Genomic DNA, 18,663 nt, shown 5'->3' with positions numbered 1-18,663 from the left:
GTACCTAGTTGGAGAAAACACTGATTAGTACCACATGCAACTTTGGGTACTCCGGTTAGGCATCAAGAGGTCCTGTTATGTTATGTTAATATACAGTGGTGTTGCTATGGGGGTGCGGGGGGTTCGGCCCGCACCGGGTGACACCCGCCAGAGGGGTGACACCGGGGCCGCCGCTAAACACTACTACAGCTAGGAGCGGTGCGAGCAGGGCATCCAGCAGTGCGGGGTAAGCCGCCTATAACACTCCCCCTTCAGGTTAAGCTGTCACTCGGGGATCTCCAATATCTCCGAGGCAGCCGAAGTTGGTGGGCGGAGCTGGGGGTGTGGCTGCGCCGGCTCCTCCACTCCTCCCACAGACCCATTCACACTGGCTGATCCCGCAGCTGAAGGAGATATAGGCCAGGACACAGCAGAACTGCCCAACTCTTCATCTGCAGGCATGAGGCATGCTGTAAGTTACTGCACAGCACACTCTTACTGCATAGAGTCCTAAACTGCCATGTGCCACCCCAACCTGCTCTATACTACGCCAACCTGCCCTGTGCCACCCTAACCTGCTCTATACCACCCCAACCTGCCCTGTGCCACCCTAACCTGACCTGTGTTACCCACACCTGCCCTATACCACCCCAACCTGCCCTGTGCCATCCCAACATGCCCTGTGCCACCCCAACCTGCCGTATACCACTCCAACCTGCCCTGTGCCACCCTAACCTGCCCTGTACCACCCCAACTTGTCCTGTGCCATTCCAACCTGCCCTGTGCCACCCCAACCTGCCCTATACCACTTCAACCTGCCCTATACCACTTCAACCTGCCCTGTACCACCCCAACCTGCCCTATACCACCCCAACCTGCTCTATACAACTCCAACCTGCCCTGTGCCACCCACACCTGCCCTGTACCACCCCAACCTGCCCTGTGCCACCCCAACATGCCCTGTGTCACCCCAACCTGTGCTATACCACTCCAACCTGCCCTGTGCCACCCTAACTTGCCCTGTACCACCCCAACTTGCCCTGTGCCACCCCAACATGCCCTGTGTCACCCAAACCTGCCCTATACCACTCCAACCTGCCCTGTGCCACCCTAACCTGCCCTGTACCACCCCAACTTGTCCTGTGCTACTCCAACCTGCCCTGTGCCACCCAAAACCTGCCCTATACCACTCCAACCTGCCCTGTACCACCCCAACCTGCCTTGTGCCACCCCAACCTGCCCTGTGCTGCTCCAACCTGCCCTGTGCCATCCCAACCTGCCTTATACCACCCCAACCTGCCATGTGCCACCCCAACCTGCCCTGTACCACCCCAACTTGCCTTTTACCACTCCAACCTGCCCTATACCACTCCAACCTGCCCTGTACCACCCCAATCTGCCAATATACCTCCCTAACCTTCCAATATACCACCCCAACCTTCCAATATACCACCACAACCTGCCCTATACCACCCCAACCTGCCACTATACCACTCTATACTACCCTAACCTGCCCTGTGCCACCCTAACCTGCCCTATACCACCCCAACCTGCCACTATACCACTCCAACCTGCCACTATACCACCCTATACTACCCTAACCTGCCACGATATCACCCTACACTTTAATTTTCAGGGGCCGGTTTGGGGTGCGCCCCATGACCGTGCGCTACATGCAGGGTGCTGGGCAGCCTAGACAGGAGGGGGGTGACACCATGTTTTACTGCACCAGGTGACACCAACCCTAGTGACGCCACTGTTAACATATTATGCACTAGCTTCTTAATTACTTTACTTCATTACAGTATGTGTGTTTTACTGTCTATGTTCAACTCTGTCTGTTCTATTGGTATTAAATTGTATGTATAAACTTGGGCCATGAATGTGACAGGAACCACTGCATTGTTAAGCTAAAAAACGTCCATGTGTGCATGGACACATAGGATTTTAAAAACACATAGATTTTAAAAAAATGCCCAAACTCCAATAAACTGCAGTTTACCAGCTCCAGTGTGCATGAAGGTCAAAAAAGCTTTTTCTGGACACCAGATTGCTGGCAGAAAACTCTGGTTGAAAAACGTGCTTTTAACAGCGTTTTGTACTAGCGTTTATGAGCTTTTTTTAGCGTTAGCGTTTGTGGGCGTTTTTAGAGGACACTTCAAAAATCCCACAATGCATTCCAAACTCCCACAATGCATTGAAAAAATAGAACGCTGAACGCTAATTAACGCGCGTTTATGAGCATTTATCGCCGTTTGGCGTTTTTTTTGGCGGTGAAAAATGGCAGTTTGAACGCAAATTTCTGGCGTTCAGAAAAAAGCAAATAAACTCCACTGCTCATTAAAGCTAAAAAACGTCCATGTGTGCATGGACACATAGGATAACATAGAGTGGAGTTTATGGGCTTTTAAAAAAAAACACCCAAACTCCAATAAACTGCAGTTTATCAGTTCCAGTGTGCATGGAGCCTTAATGTAAGACCACCTTGTCTGAAAGCAACCTTTTATCATCCGTCAAATCCTAGCCTCACTATTGGAGGAGAGACCGTCTCTTAATTGGTCAAAAAAAAAAAGGAAGACTAAGCTTTTGTAGTCACTTAGGCCTCTTTCACACGAGGGATCCGTACGTCCGTTTTTCATCCTTCCGTTTTCGGATGAAAAACGGACATACATGTATCCCTATGGAGCCTCGGATGTCAGCGGTGACATGTCCGCTGACATCCGACCCGCTCCGATCCGAAAAGTGTAACGGAGGAAAACCCTACTTTTCCATCCGTTTTCGGATCGGATCGGGTGACGACGGACACTACGGTCCGTCATCATCCGATCCCCCATAGGAGAGAGAGGCGCTCTGACAGGTCCGTAGCTGCACAGTGTGCAGCGATGGACCTGTCATCTTTCTGCTCAGCGGGGATCGGCGGAGCGATCCCCGCTGAGCAAGCAGGTGTCCACGGGGCGGATCATCACTGATCCGCCCCTTGTGAAAGAGCCCTTATAGTCACTTGAATTGTGGTCAGTAAAGATTTTGTTACAAATTAAATGATCCAATTTGTCAGTGCCTCTCCTTTTACAGTGTAACTATTTTGTGTACAGGTAATATTTCAAGTTCTTAGATCAGCTGAAGTTTTGTGCATGTTTCCAGACATTGCCTTTCTTTAAAGGAGAAGTACGGCCAAAGCTATTTTGGTCATACTTCTTCTATGGATCACAGGAGTGTAGTTTGTGATCTCCTGTGATCTGTTTTCAACTGACAATGGGCTGAAGTCCGCTGTCGGCTGTTGTCACAGAGCCACTCCAAGCTCAGCAAGGATTCCGACAATATGGAGTGCTGGCGGAGGTCTGTGAGTTGAAAACAAAAAAACGCGCTATAAAGTAAAATTAAGGTGTATAGTCCTAAACAGAAAAAAGTCCAACAATCATGGATCTTAAATGAGTGACGTGAAGTTCCTCAATAATTCATATCTTGTGGGGTGAAAGTTCAGATAAACACATCTATAAGGTGAAGAGCTTACCAGAAGTAAGCCAAAAAATGGGCGAGTGGCTTAAAACCCAGCCTAGGCCTTTGGAGAACGATCCCAATGGAGCAGGAAGGTCACACTCGAACCGTGTGTTCAGATCCGCCAAGGATTAACCAAAAATATATAGCAAAGAACATAGCATAATACTGATAACAAATCAAATTCAAAAGAAAAAATCGTGCAACTCTACACAAGACAAAAATCATATGTATTCATAAACAACATCCAGTGTCTCAAACACACACAGGATCGTTAAGTGAGTGCCATGCAATCATGCAATAAAGTGAAATATCCCTGGATGAAAAATTATATATTAAACCTTACAAATAATCTGCTTACCAGATATTTAAAGGCAAGTGAGCATATAACCATCACCAAAATAAACGGTATGAAAGGAAATCCCTCTGGGTGCAACAAGCCACTTGTAAAACCTGCTTATCAGATGTCAAGCTAGTGTATGCAGATTCACACAGCTGAAATCTAAACAACATAAGGAGTGGCACAGGGTATGTAGTTCCAGCGAACCTAGTGAAAATCCTGCTTACCAGATGTCAAATGTGAGTGGGCAGATTGACATAAACATCGACCAAAATCCCGGCAGGAACAGCATGGATACGTCCTGGAAATCTTGACCCGAACTCAGCAGTGCATATTGTATAAAAAGAGTAGCCAATAGTGTGATACTGTATATAACTGAGGTTTATTAAATAAAATAACACTTACAATGTAAACGAAAGATAAAAAACGATGCCGGCCGGCACTAAGATTAGCTCCCATCCCCAACAGGGCGACGTGGTGACGTCAGCACGTCCTTCCCAGACGCGTTTCGTCATACGTTGACGTTTTCAATGGGGAACGGGCTGCGTGCTAAGCCACCACTATTTATGCGCACACCAAGCCTCGCTCTGAGTCCCGCTGTGGGAATCTCAGAGCGCCATCTTGAATGAGGGCACTGACACTATATATCTACGGGAAAGATAAGGAGTGGAGCCAGATAGCATGGAAAAGCCACCAAACTCGCATCCTTATGTTCTAAAAAGCCAGGCACAAATATAGAAACATCAAGTGACTAGCATATCAAAAAATATTATAAAATATTATAAAAAGTATAAAACATTACCATTGCATGTTTTGCACTGTAATAAGAGGACCTCATTAAATGCCGGTCCACATATGTTCAAGCACCCCATTGATTATGGGCATAAACACTAGCTTATATATTGAATTAGGACCAATTCATACCTATACAGAGAACAATGTGAGATATTTAAAAACTAAAAATAAAACTACCACCATAAAATAGGTATAATGTAAAATATCAAAACAATCGGATACCTCTACATAATAAACATGATAATGGAATAAAATTGAATTACTCCTTAAATGCAAGAGCTGTTAGGCCCCATAGAGGCCGAGGGCAAAATCACTGCTCACATACCCCAATTGGACAGGCCCTAACTCCTACAAGAAAGGAGAAAAAGGCAGAAGCAAAATATGAAAAGCAATATAAGGCAAATCCTTCCCATACCCCATGCTTGCCCAGAAAGATAATCTCTAGATTAAAGGATATTATATATAAAAGAAATATCATAAAAGGCAATTTGTATGGTAAAACCTATATCACAAATTTGACTAGGAGGATAACCTCACAAAGAACAAATATCCATAGGAGAAAATTGGATTTCAAAATTTGGTATGTTCTATTACACTTTTCTTGGTACCTCCAATATACATCAAAAATCAGGAATTGTCAATAAAAGCGTTGACATCCACATCTATATTTAGTCCATGGGGCGTGTAGCTTTTGATCCTATGGATCCAAGACATTTCCAATTTGGAAATCTCTCGCACCATGGAACTCCCTCGCCAGTGAGGTTTATATCGGTCAATCCCTAAAAAAAGGGTGTTCGAGGGATCTCTATCATGTGCTAGACGATAGTGTTTGGAAACCGAATGATTCTTAAAGCCTGTAAGAATATTGGTGATGTGCTCATTGAGCCTTACTTGGAGGGGACGCTTGGTCCGCCCCACATATTGCAGGCCACAAGGGCACTGCAACATATAGACTACCCCCAAAGTGGAACAGGTGATGAATGGGGTAATGAGATGAGTTTGACCTGTCCTAGTAGAAACAAAAGACTGGGTCCTCCTGTTCGAGCAAGAGTTGAAAGAACAGACCCGACACTTCCTACATTTATAGAATCCAGTAAGTTGATCAAAAAAGGTGGTCCTATTCAGTGGGAGATCTAATACATTGGGGGCCAATCTATTCCTAAAGAAGGAGCCCCTCTAAAAACAATTTGTGGTTTTGGTGGTAAAGATTCCTTCAAAATTCTATCGTTGGTAACTATATGCCAATGCTTGGAAACTAATTGCTTTACTTCCTTATGTTGAAGGGAGTAGGTGGTAATAAAGGGTACGCCTAAGTTGTGACCCGAACCCATTGGCTGTGGTTTATCTCTCAAAAGGAGCTCCCTATCCATCTCCTGCATATCCCTTAGGACAGGCAACAAATTCTCACTGGTATATCCTTTTTCAAGGAACCTCTCAGTAAGAATGTAGCTCTGTGATAAAAATTTATCAGGGTCAGAACAACTCCTACGTACTCTCATATGTTGGCTTTTAAGTATTGATTTTAGCCAGGGTCTATAATGGCAGCTTTCCAATGAGATGTAGGAATTGCGATCACTCTCCTTAAAGAAGGTGGATGTGGACAGAATCCCACCCTCTATAGCCAAAGTGAGGTCCAAGAAATGTATCTGGGTTTGACTCATTTCAAAATTAAGATGGATTCCATGATTGTTTATATTAAGAGAGGACAGGAACTGTTGAAGTTCTTGGCCATCACCATCCCATAGGAGGAGGATGTCATCTATATACCTCGCCCACAGGACAAGATGGGGACTCCGGTGGGCATAGATGACATCCTCCTCCCACTTGGCCATAAAAAGATTGGCCAAGCTGGGGGCATATTTAGCCCCCATAGCAACACCACGACTTTGGCGATAAAACTGGTTCGAAAACCAAAAATAATTATGAGAAGCAGCAAAGACAAGCAGCTCCATAATAAAAGAAATCTGGCATGCGGGGAGACCCGAATCCCTGATCAGAGCTCCCTTTACTGCATCTAGACCCATATCGTGGGGAATTATGATATATAGGGAGGTGACATCGGCACTCACCATCCACATACCAGGCCTAATCTCAGTGCTTGAAAGGAGATTCAACACATGACGAGTATCTTTGATGTATGAGGGCATTTTCTGGACTAGGGGCTGAAGGAAAAAATCAATATATCTGCCCACCCGGGATGTGATTGAATCAATGCCACTCACAATAGGGCGTCCCGGGGGGCAGATAGGGTTCTTGTGAACTTTAGGTAAATAATATAAAATTGGAGTCCTAGGGGCCTTGGGAATCAGAAATAAGCTCTCTTTATCCTTTAAAATCCCCAATGAGGAACCCTTGGAAATGATCTTACGTAGCTCCCTTAAATATCCATTCTTGGGATCAGAGGGGAGGGGAGTATAGGTATCTGTGTCGCTAAGGATCCTGACCATTTCAGCCATGTAGTCCCCACGATCAAGTACCACTATCCTTCCTCCCTTATCCGCAGGGCGGATAACCAGATCCTTGTTTTTACACAAAGAGTCTAAACCTTCTTGTACAACTTTTGAGTTCTTGGCTTTCTTTATTTCCAACCTCTCAAGGTCCCTTAAAACAACATCTCTGAATACTTTTAATGTGGGAGCAAGTGTTCCAGGGGGTCTGTGAGTGCTGGCTGAGGTCAAAGCAGGTGCTGGAGACTTTACTGTTAATCATAGCCACTGGAGTCACTGGTCTGAATGGAGATCTGAGGTTGAGAGTGTCGGCTCTTCTAAGCTAAACTAGGGCAAGTGATCTCTATAATTTGAGATCATTGTGGTCTGGTAAGAGGCCTCATTACCTTGCACTTAAAAGAGGAACTGCAGTCTGCTCATATAATTTGTAATAAAAACATCTTTGCCATTCTGAAGCTTCCCTCCAACTACTTTGCATATTATTTTATATATACTGTGATTCTGTACTTGCCAAATAGGCTGCAGAAATCTCCCTTCCCTCCACTGAGTGGCTGCATCCATTTAAACTGTGAGCAGCTGAAGCTTCCTGGATTTACACAGACACACAGAGGCACACCTCCGGCTCTGCAGCTCTCATCGGCCCTCTTATAACTCATCCCCCTCCCTTCCTGGCAAACTCTCAGGAGAGTGAGAAAGAGAGAGCTGTGCATGATGTCATAAGCCTAGGCTTTTCACCAGACAAGAAAGGAAGTGGGCTGCATAAGGTATTTACTGGCAGAAAAAATATGTTTTAGTATCCAACGTTAAAACAACAAGGGCAGTAGATTTAATAGATGAAAAGTTGAAACAAAGACTGAAGGTCCCCTTAAAGCACCAGTGCACTTTTTTCATTGGAGCACTTTGTTTTGCACCATAATGGACTCTTTAAAGATTTTAGAAATTTTATTATGAGCGATCAATGAATTGTCTTTATTATTTATTGTTTACATATTGATTTCATTTTTATCGGTAATAAGTTAGTATTGAAGTGTATTGCAAATTTTCCACATTTTGTCATGTTACAACTAAAAATGTAGGGCTGAGGGGAGGAGCCGGATGTGGGCGCTTAGCTGACCTCAGAGATCGCTCGGGGATGCCGGATCTCTCCTCCCTCCTCGTGGCTAGCGGTGAGGTGGCGACGCTAACGGCGCCTCTCGCTCGGATGCGGGCGGCCGCCTCCTAGCTCTCTACCTCGGGATCAGACCGCGGGACTTAGTTCCCGTGCGATAGCGGTCGCCGCCTCCCCCCCCCGCTCCCTCTCTGTTCTCCCCCCCCCCGCTCCGTTTCCGTCTCCACTGCTCTCTCTTCGGAGCTCAGGCTGAGGGGCGAACTGAGCAGCGGCGATAAGAATTAACTGACAAGAGTAGCTGATGCTCTGGGAAATCCCAGCACAAGCGTGTGACGTACTAAAGTACCTGGAGAGGGAGCCGGATGAGAAGGGTGGATGGATATCACCGACAGCTCCCTTGGAACACAGCAATCGCAGGAGAAGCCAAGACCGGCAACCCTCAGATAAGTGTAATAGAAAATAGAATTTGGAGAGGGTAAGTGCCCTATATGTAATGTCACTGCTGGAACATGAATATGCAAAAGGAAAGGGTGATATGAACTGAAAGTGATTTATACTTTAATTATGCATGGACAGTAATACATTTAAATTACCTAGGACACCAGGTCACTCTAAGGCTTACAAAAGGTATACAAAATATCTCTAAAAGTGCAAATCTTCTCATCTGAGGACACGGGAATAGCCTGATGTTAAAGTAAGGTAAACGCAATGGAGAGGGCTTGAAAGAAATTATATGTAAGTCCGGCTTGTTCCTTCCTCTCTTCCGGGTTTGCTGATGTCTTGGGGACCTGATGTCTATGAATAAAGGACCTACAGGGGGCACTATTCTAAACTGCATGTGAAGGTGCTGTCGGTACTGGGCTCCCCCCTGGGGTTTCTGTGTAATATCGGGTTCATTGGCGGGCAGGTGAGGATTGGAACTGTATGACATGTATGATCCGAAATGGTATGAGAGGAAAATAAAGTATATGTGAATCACTCACAGACAGGGAACCGTGTAAACCCATCCAGGCCATTTTCTGTAAGGCTTTTTCAAGGCACATAATCCATCTGCAAGAAACTAAAGCCTCTGGCTTGGGTCCCTGGATAAGTCACTTATTAAAGGTGATTCAACTGAATAGCTGAGGATGTGCTTCTCTTTGTAATGCCCGTCTGAATAACATTACCCCCCTTTCTGAACGGTGGGAACATAGGCCTATATATCTAAGATTCATAAAAGACAGGACCAGTGTAAAAGACAAATGTTGATAATACTGGTACTGTGATCTTTGGGTTCTCTGTCCGATTGGGGGGTCTACACCACAGGTCCCCTCATCGGGTAGGATACCCTAAGATAAACGGACCAAGATCTGTAAATTGTCCCTGGCTCGAAACAGTGATATATGGCCAATTAAAATTATTTTTTTTTAATAGACTTAATGGACCTAAACAGCACTACTTGAATCTTCATCAAGGTGGAGAAACTCTTCTAGGAGTGGAATCGCAGTAGAGGCCCACAGGTACTGTGGACTTCTAGGGTTAAAGGTCACACTAGGGGAGGTAAAAGTCAGCAAAGAATGAGAGGAAAAGCGGGTAGGGGGGGAACAACAACAAATCCAGCAGGAGCATCCGCTAGAACCAGCTCCAGCCCAGGCACAATAAGGAAGTATATGGTCCAGGATAACACGCATGCAAGCCCAGGAAAGACATCTGGATCAAAAAATAAAACCCCTGAACGCCCGCCAAAAATTAACACAAGGAGACAGCTAGCTGAAGCAGAACCTCTCAGTTTAAACCCAGCAATAGTAGAAGTAGCCCCAATGGAGAGTCAACGGGAAGGAGTATTGCCAACAAAAAACGAAATAGCGGAGATGTTTGGTAGACTGGAAACCTTTATTAAAGCTGAAACAGAAGCAATACGGGGGGATATGGGCCATATACTGAGAAGAGTAGAAGAGGTGGAGACGGTGGCTGAAAAACAGAGGTTGGAGATGGGGAACTTGAGAAGCCAGATAGAGGAGTTGCAACGTGAACACAGGGACTTAAGATACAGACTAGAAGATCAAGAAAACCGAAACCGAAGGAAGAATCTGAGGATCAGAGGCCTCCCAGAGGCACAGGGGGAGGGGGAAAATTTGCAGGAAAAAGTGGATCAAATTTTTGGAGGCCTTATCAATCCAAATGATAAGAGGGTCAAACTGGATAGAGTACACAGACTTAGGAAACCAGCTGAGATTAACAAGGAAGCACCTCGAGATGTGATAGTGAGGTTTCACAACTACCAAGACAAAGAGAAAATCAGGGCAAGTCTGAGAAACAATCAAACAGTTAAATATGGTGAATCTAATTTACAAGTATATCCGGATCTGGCAATTGAGACACGGGCAAGGAAAAGAGTTCTCAGACCATTACTGGAGCAACTTAAAGCTCGAGAGGTGCAGTACTCCTGGGGGTTCCCAGCGTGCCTGATTGGGCGAAAAGATGGGCGCTCAGCGACGTTAAGGTTCCCAGAAGAGACCCAAAATTTTTGCCGCAAACTGGACATTCTGCCTATAGAAATCCCAGGGTGGTGGGAGAAAGTAGGAGGGCAGAACATTGCAGAAGATATGCAAAGTTGGAAACCAGTATTTAACAAGAGAGGGCCCTAAACAAGTGCAGAAATAATTAGAGGAAAATAAGTTGCTATACCCCGATTGGAGGGGCCGGAAAATAAAATATAAAGTCTGAGAAAAGTGATTGTGGGACGGTGGGGGGGGGCTGGGGATGGGGGGGTGGGGCGGATCCCGGGGGAGTGGGGGGTGGCGGGGGAGCGGAGGGGGGTCTGGTGGAACCCGGGGCGGGCTGGGGGATTTAGGAACTCCCACACTGAGCTCAACCCTTGGGGGGATAACCGTAGGGCCGGGTGGAGAAAGGGAGGCCACGGTCAATAGGGCCACTGGGGGGCCTGATACCCCCATAAGCGGGGGGGGAGGGGAAGGGAGGGGGGTGGGGCATGGGGGGTGGGACTAAGGGAGGGTCGAGACCAGTACAAATCTATTTGTCTACCATTCTCGGGACCAGAAAAGAAGAATAAATGGTCGGAATAAACCTCGTAACATATAATGTGAGGGGTCTCAACGCGCCCATAAAATGCGCTAACATAATGAGCGAGTTGAGAGCCAGCAGGGCTGGGGTGGTTTTCCTCCAGGAGACACATCTGTATATGGGGAGAAGCCAGAGGATAGTGTCTGGGGATTACCCATTGTGGTTTTACGGTGACTCCCCGATAAGAGGTGCAAAGGGGGTGGCGATTGGATTTGCAAGGGAAATTCGCTTCCAGATAGAGGAGAGTCTAACTGATCCTGAGGGCCGATTTCTGTTTCTGAGGGGCAAACTAAATGATGAGGAATATACCTTAGTTAACATTTATTGCCCAAATATTAACCCGGGTAAATATCTAATTGGTATCTTATCGAAACTAGATAGTTTTAGGAGAGGGAAGGTTATTGTGGCAGGAGATATGAACTTATGCTTAGAGCCAGGTAGGGACTGTGCGTCGCGTGTGCGGGGGACTGGAGGGATGTGGCTAAATAAACTTAAGAAAAAACTACATTTTTGTCAGCTAGTTGATGTATGGAGGATGCAGCATCAGAAAACAAAAGACTACACTTACTACTCCCCCGTACACGCGACGTACTCAAGACTTGACTATATTTTTGTAGAACATAGGAACTTAGAAGAAGTAGAAGATGTAAACATAGGATCCATAACATTCTCGGACCATGGCCCGGTGACACTACGAATAAAACAAAAATTTCAAATACCCCTATCAAATAATTGGAGACTAAATGAGGATCTCCTTCATGACAGGGAAATTGATAAAATAATTAAAGAAGAATTAGAATTTTATTTTAGAATTAACACCTCAAAAGAAACATCGGAATCAATAGTCTGGGAGGCCCATAAGGCCTATATTAGGGGGATAATAATAAAGGCGGGAGCGGAGAAAGAAAGAAGACAGACTAAAAATTTTCGTGCACTTCAGGAGGAAGTCAAAAAATTAGAACGGCAGCATAAGGAAACCGGGGAAGGTGGGACTCTGGAAAAACTATATAGAGCCAGAGAAGCCATGAGACAGCAGATAGAGGCAGAAAATCGTAGAAAATACAACTCAGTCAAAAAAGAGAGATATATTTATGGAAATAGACCTGGGCGACTCCTGGCAAGGGCTCTAAGCAAAAAGAACAGTATTAGATATATTGATAAAATAAAGACGAGGTCAGGAGAAGTTAGATATAAGGATGCGGATATAGCAAAAATCTTTCAAGAATTTTATGGGGAACTTTATTCATTAAATAAAAAGAAGGATAAAGAGAGAGGGCAAAAACAAGAAAAAATTAGAAATTATTTAAAAGAAACAGGGATGGTTAAAATATCAGAAGAGGAGAGAACATCCTTGGAGGCACCTATTACAGAGCCCGAGATAAGGAAGGCCATCAAGGAGACCCAGACAGGAAAGAGCCCTGGTCCAGATGGGCTGACAGCATTATATTATAAGAAACATCAAGACTATCTAGTGCCAAAACTTTGCGCCTACATGAACGAGATAGGAGAGAGAGGGAAAATGAGCAGAGATGCATTGGCGGCAAAAATAGCGATTATTCACAAGGAAGGAAAGGATGACACATTATGCTCTAGTTATAGGCCCATATCCCTCCTAAATAGTGATACAAAATTATTTGCAAAAATAATTGCGGGTAGAATAAAGCAAACAATCAAAAATATCATCCACCCTGATCAAGTAGGATTTATACCGGGTAGACAGGGAAAGGATAATAGTATTAAAACCCTCTTGATAACCCAGGAAATTAAAAAGAGTGGAGTCCCAGGTCTGCTCCTGTCAATGGACGCTGAAAAAGCGTTTGACAGGGTGGACTGGGACTTCATGTTGGAATCACTCAAAGAAGTAGGATATGGAGATAAGATCCGTAGCTGGATCAGGGCGCTTTATTCAAAACCATCAGCGAGAGTTAAAATAAATGGGACCCTGTCCGAACCCTTTTTTATGTATAATGGAACGAGACAGGGGTGTCCAATTTCCCCAATGCTTTTCCTGCTGGCACTAGAACCCCTCCTTACTAGGTTAAGACAGAATCCGAACATTAAAGGAGTAAGTATAGGTGGAACTGAGTATAAGCTCGCAGCCTATGCGGATGATATTCTCCTCTATATAACAAACCCAACAGTTTCCCTACCGAATGTGCTGGCCACAATGCAGGAGTACGGGAAATTATCCAATTTTAAAGTAAATACTACCAAATCAGTAGTATTAGACATAAACCCCAACAAGACAAGAGACCACGCATATCAGGAACATTTTCCCTTCAGATGGAAGAAAGAAGCCCTAAACTACTTAGGAATCAAAATTACATCATCGGTAGGCAAACTATATCAAGCAAATTTTTTGCCGCTTATAAATGAGGTAAAAGCAGAACTAAACAGAATACACCAGGGACAACTGTCGTGGGCGGGAAGAATTAATATTTTTAAAATGGTTATATTACCAAAAATAACATATAAAATGCAGATGCTCCCAATTACGCTCCCACCTGCATACCTCAAAAGACTACATTCAATGATATTAAGGTTTATATGGAAAGGGAAAACACCACTGTTAAAGTACACTCAATTAATAAATGTCAAAAGTAAAGGGGGTTGGGGAGCACCAGACATCTGTAAATATTACGAGGCTATTGCACTTGCGAGAGTGGTAGAATGGGTTAAAAATAAGGGAAAACAGTGGGTAGAAATTGAAAATAAAATTAGTAAGGCAAATCTACACAAAATAATATGGTGTTCACCAAAAATAAGAAAATATAATATAGAATCACATGAAATCACTAGGCACACACTTAGAATATGGGATCTTACGCACAAAAGGGAACATTGGGAATACAACTCACTGCTAATGTCACTAAAGGATGTAGATTATTTTCCGCCGGGGAAGGAAGAGTGGTTTGGTAAATGGCTCCTAGATGAGAACGTGCAACTGAAGGATGTAGTGGAGAGGGGTAAAATATGCTCCATACAAGAGCTTAAGAACAGAAGAGATAGGATAAATATCAACCCATGGCGCTATGGTCAACTGAAACACTTTGTGGAATCCCTACCTCAACCAATTAGGACAACAAAAAATTTACTTCCATTAGAAAAAATATGCATGGAAACAGATGAAAGAGGGGGCTTTTCCTGCATATATAAAATATTAGTGGAGCTGAGGAGGAGGGACACCCTGGCTTTTATAGGCAAATGGGAGAAGGAGTTAGGTTTAACGTTGACCGAGCCAGAGGTAGATTTGATATTGAAGCGACTTCTGACTACGTCAGTCAACTATAAAGTATTAGAGATAAACTATAAATGCTTAACAAGAATGTACATGACCCCGGACAAGATGCATAAAATTGACGGGGGAAGATCCCAGCTTTGTTGGAGGGGATGTAATGAGATAGGGACGATGGCCCATATGTGGTGGACGTGTCGTGAGATAGGAGTCTTCTGGGAGGAGATTAAAAAATACACTAAAGCGATTACAAATTTTGATCTGCCAAAGGATCCTAGGGTTTTTCTATTTCATCTGAGCGAAATGCCCACGAGGGCCTATCTCAGGACACTTCTGCCCCACCTTATAGATGCAGCCAAAAGCCTAATTGCCAAAAATTGGAAAAGAAAAGAAAGACCAATCATGAGGGAATGGATCAATAAGATAAATGAGATACAGGATTTGGAGTACTTAAGGTTTAGTGAAGGGACAAAAATGGAGGCCTATAGGACAAAGTGGGGAGTTTGGGAAAAATTTAAAAAATCTATAAAAGCAGCTGAGATATGGACAACATGAGCAGTGGAGAGGGCAGATCCCGACCCAGGGTAGATATGGGAAACAAAAAGGAAAGGGCGAGAAGCGAGGAGGTACGGTCTCGGGGTGGGTAGAGGGGGGGAGGGGGGGTAGGGTAGGAAGTAAGAAAGTAATAATAAATAGTTGAAGCAGGGGGGGGTATATTATTTTCTTTATACTTGGTGTTATGAATTAAGCAAATAGACCAAAAGCCACAATGATGTGAGGACCAAGGGGAAGAATTTTTGAATATCAATTTGAAAAAATGTATTCCCACGGTAAATCTTCTTGCTGAGGTGGCGAAAAAAAAATAAATAAATAAAGAAGTGTATTGTTTGTGGGTTGTTTTGCCTCATTCACACATTTTTTATTTATTTGTGTATTATGGAACAAAGTTTTTTTTCACATTTGTTTACTTTAAGGAGACAGTGCACCTTTTTTAATTTATTGGCTATTATTTCTGACCTGGTATTCAGGTGTAATTGAGTGCAGCAGCTCCAAAATGTATACAATCAAGCGTGAGGTTCCCTTTTAGATATGGTCGGTATCCGCCCAGAAGCCTGGATGGGCACCTGGCTCAGCCTCTCAGCGAGCTGCTGAGAGCTTGAGCCGGCCCCTCCCGCCCTCTACACAGCCCAGCACTCCAGTGAGCGCTAGAGGGGAGAGCAGAGAGCCGCTGAATGACAGTTGCAGCTCTCTGTTCAGAGCAGAGGGAGAGAACTGAGCGATCAGAAGTGTTCGATCTCTCAGTTCCCGTTACAGAGCTGGAGGGGGACAGATGCAGCATCGGAAGGATTCTGCATCCACCTTGGTGAATATAAATGTTTTTTTTTTTTTTTAAATCCTTAACCATTTCAGCCCCTGAAGGTTCATCCCCCTTCCTGACCAGGCCATTTTTTGTGATACGGCACTGCGTTACTTTAACTGACAATTGCAGCGCTGTACCCATAATAAAATTGATGAACTTTTTTCCCCACAAATAGAGCTTTCTTTTGGTGGTATTTGATCACCTCTGCAGTTTTTATCCTTTGCGCTATAAACTAAAAAAAAAAGACAATTTTGAAAAAATTATATTTTTTTACTTTCTGCTATAAAACATACCCAATAAAAAATGCTACATATTCTTCAAAAATCCCAATAAACGTATATTGATTGGTTTGCGCAAAAGTTAGAGCGTCTGCAAACGATGGGATATTTTAATGGAGTTTTTTTTCTTTTTTCTTTTTTTACTAGTAATGGTGGCGATCGGAGAATTTTAGCAGGACTGCAACATTGTGGTGGACAAATCGGACACCTGACACTTTTGACACTTTTTCGGGGACCAGTGACATTATTAAAGTGATCAGTGATAAAAAAAAAGCACTGTCACTGTACTAATGACACTGGCAGGGAAGGGGTTAACATCAGGGGCAATCAAAGGGTTAAGTGCGTCCCTAGGGGGTGCTTTCTAACTGTGTGGGGAGTACTTTGACTGGGGGAAAACAAAGATCTGCTTAGCAGAAACACAAGATCTCCATTTTCCTCCCTGGCAGAATGGCGATCTGCTTTGTTTACATAGGCAGACCACTGTTCTCCCTCTCCGCTTAATGATCGGCGTGTCCCGGCAGACATCGCATCCGCTGGACCCGCTGATTGGCTCCTGCTGTGTACAGTCACAGTTGGAGTGGGGCACTGGCGGCATGCGCATGCCCCAGACCCCGTGCGCGAAATCACGTACAGGTACGTGATTTCGCACAGGAGGGAGGTCCTGCAGCAGTATAACTGCATAGGGTGGTCTTAGTGGTTAAAGTGATACTAAAGTTTTGTTTTTTGGGTTTTTTTTTCTAAATAACAAACATGTTATATTTACCTGCTCTGTGCAGTGGTTTTGCATGGAACAGCCTCCATCCTCCTCATTATCCTACATCAGACACAGAGCCACGGCTCGGTCCACCCCTCTCTCTCCTCATTGGCTCACTGACTTGGATTGACAGCAGCGGGAGCCAATGGCGTCCACTGCTGTGTCTCAGCCAATCAGGAGGGAGAGTTCCGGACAGCCGAGCCTCTCATGCAACATTGCTGGATTGAAATGGGGCTCAGGTAAGAATAAGGGAGGGAGGGGCTGCTGCACACTGAAGGTTTTTTTATCTTAAAGCGGAGTTCCACCCAAAAGTGCAACTTCTGCTCGTTGTTCTGCTTCCCCCCTCCGGTGCCACATTTGGCACCTTTCGGGGGGGAGGGGGGACAGGCTACCTGTCTTTCACAGGTATCCTGTCCCCACTTATGCAGTAGAGTTCCCGGGGTGAAGCCGTAAGGCTACACTGCTGGGTTCCCTTACTCGCAATGGAGGCGGCATGCACCCGACAGCTGATAGAAACATCAGCTGTGGTGTCGACATTGCTGGACCCCAGGACAGGTAAGTGTCTGATTATTAAAAGTCAGCAGCTGCAATATGTGCAGCTGCTGGCTTTTAATTTTTGCAGCGGTGGGCGGACCTCCGCTTTAATGCATATAATGCATTAAGATGAAAAACCTTTTGCCTTTAGAACCACTTTTAAGCTAAACCCCATGGAAATGTTAAAACTACCCTTATAATTATGGCTCCCTTCACAATGCAAGGGTTAAATGATCATCATGTACAATCATGTACAGTACAGGGCCAGCAGTTCTGCATTGCAAGTTAGAACGTCAAGGACCTGCCCACAATCTGGAGCATCAGAGAGAAGGGGAAAAGGATGGCTGTCGGGGAGCAAGGAATCAAGTAAGTAAAACAAATGTTCTCCTAGACAGAAATGAGCATTTAACCCTTGCAGTGTGGGGGAAGCACCAATGCAAGGGTAGTTTTAAAAATGTTCAGGAGTTAGCTATCAGTAAATCTTGCACAAATTTAAGCAATTCAAATTAAGTATATAAACAAAAATGCATTAGCAGAGGTTTTCTTCAGTGAAAGTGAAAGAGAAACCAATCAGGAGATCCCAAAATAAGAGCAGCTGAAGTGGAATTTAGAGTTAGACCCACCCTTAACAACCCCCAAACGCTCTATTGGGCAGGAAGACCTTCTATAACTAGGGCAGCTTATCATAAGGAGATGATCATTCAGTAGTGGGGAGGTAAGGTTCGGTCTGATTGTGTGGGAAACTGTCACATATGAGCAGGACACTGGCCCAATCTGCTGCAGCTTGGGAATTCTCTGCCCCACGGCCTCATGTAACAAAGTGGCAGGGATGCTAGTGGCATCATTGTCCAGGTATGGCTATGTGGTCATGTTAGGTCAGTGATGTCACCAACATTCCTGCCCCTATCTGAATCTCTAACCAAAACTTTGTTTCTTGGTTGAAAGTGAAGAGTTAGAACTCCGGTCAGGTTTAACTTTTATTAGGGGCTCTGTTAGAGAGCTCCCCCCGCATTTTCTTTTTGGGACAACATTTTACAAAACAGGAAGTGAGGTAAAGTCTGCAACAGGAAAACAGACAACTAAAACCTGATGGGTTCTAGCCTTCCCCTACTGTGTTTCTTTTGGAAAGTTTCCTTTTCTTCCTGTCTCAGTGAAGGGAAATCTCTCTAGCAGAACCCCAATGTTTTCCTGATGTTTCTCCATGGCAACATGCATAGGTTGATTCCTCTCCCCTGTTTAACCCCACATTTATCTATCGGGTGTTCCTTAACTAAA

The sequence above is a fragment of the Aquarana catesbeiana genome, linkage group LG04 (genome assembly GCF_042186555.1).
Source record: "Aquarana catesbeiana isolate 2022-GZ linkage group LG04, ASM4218655v1, whole genome shotgun sequence".
Taxonomy (NCBI): domain Eukaryota; kingdom Metazoa; phylum Chordata; class Amphibia; order Anura; family Ranidae; genus Aquarana; species Aquarana catesbeiana.
This window is presented reverse-complemented; position numbering follows the sequence as displayed.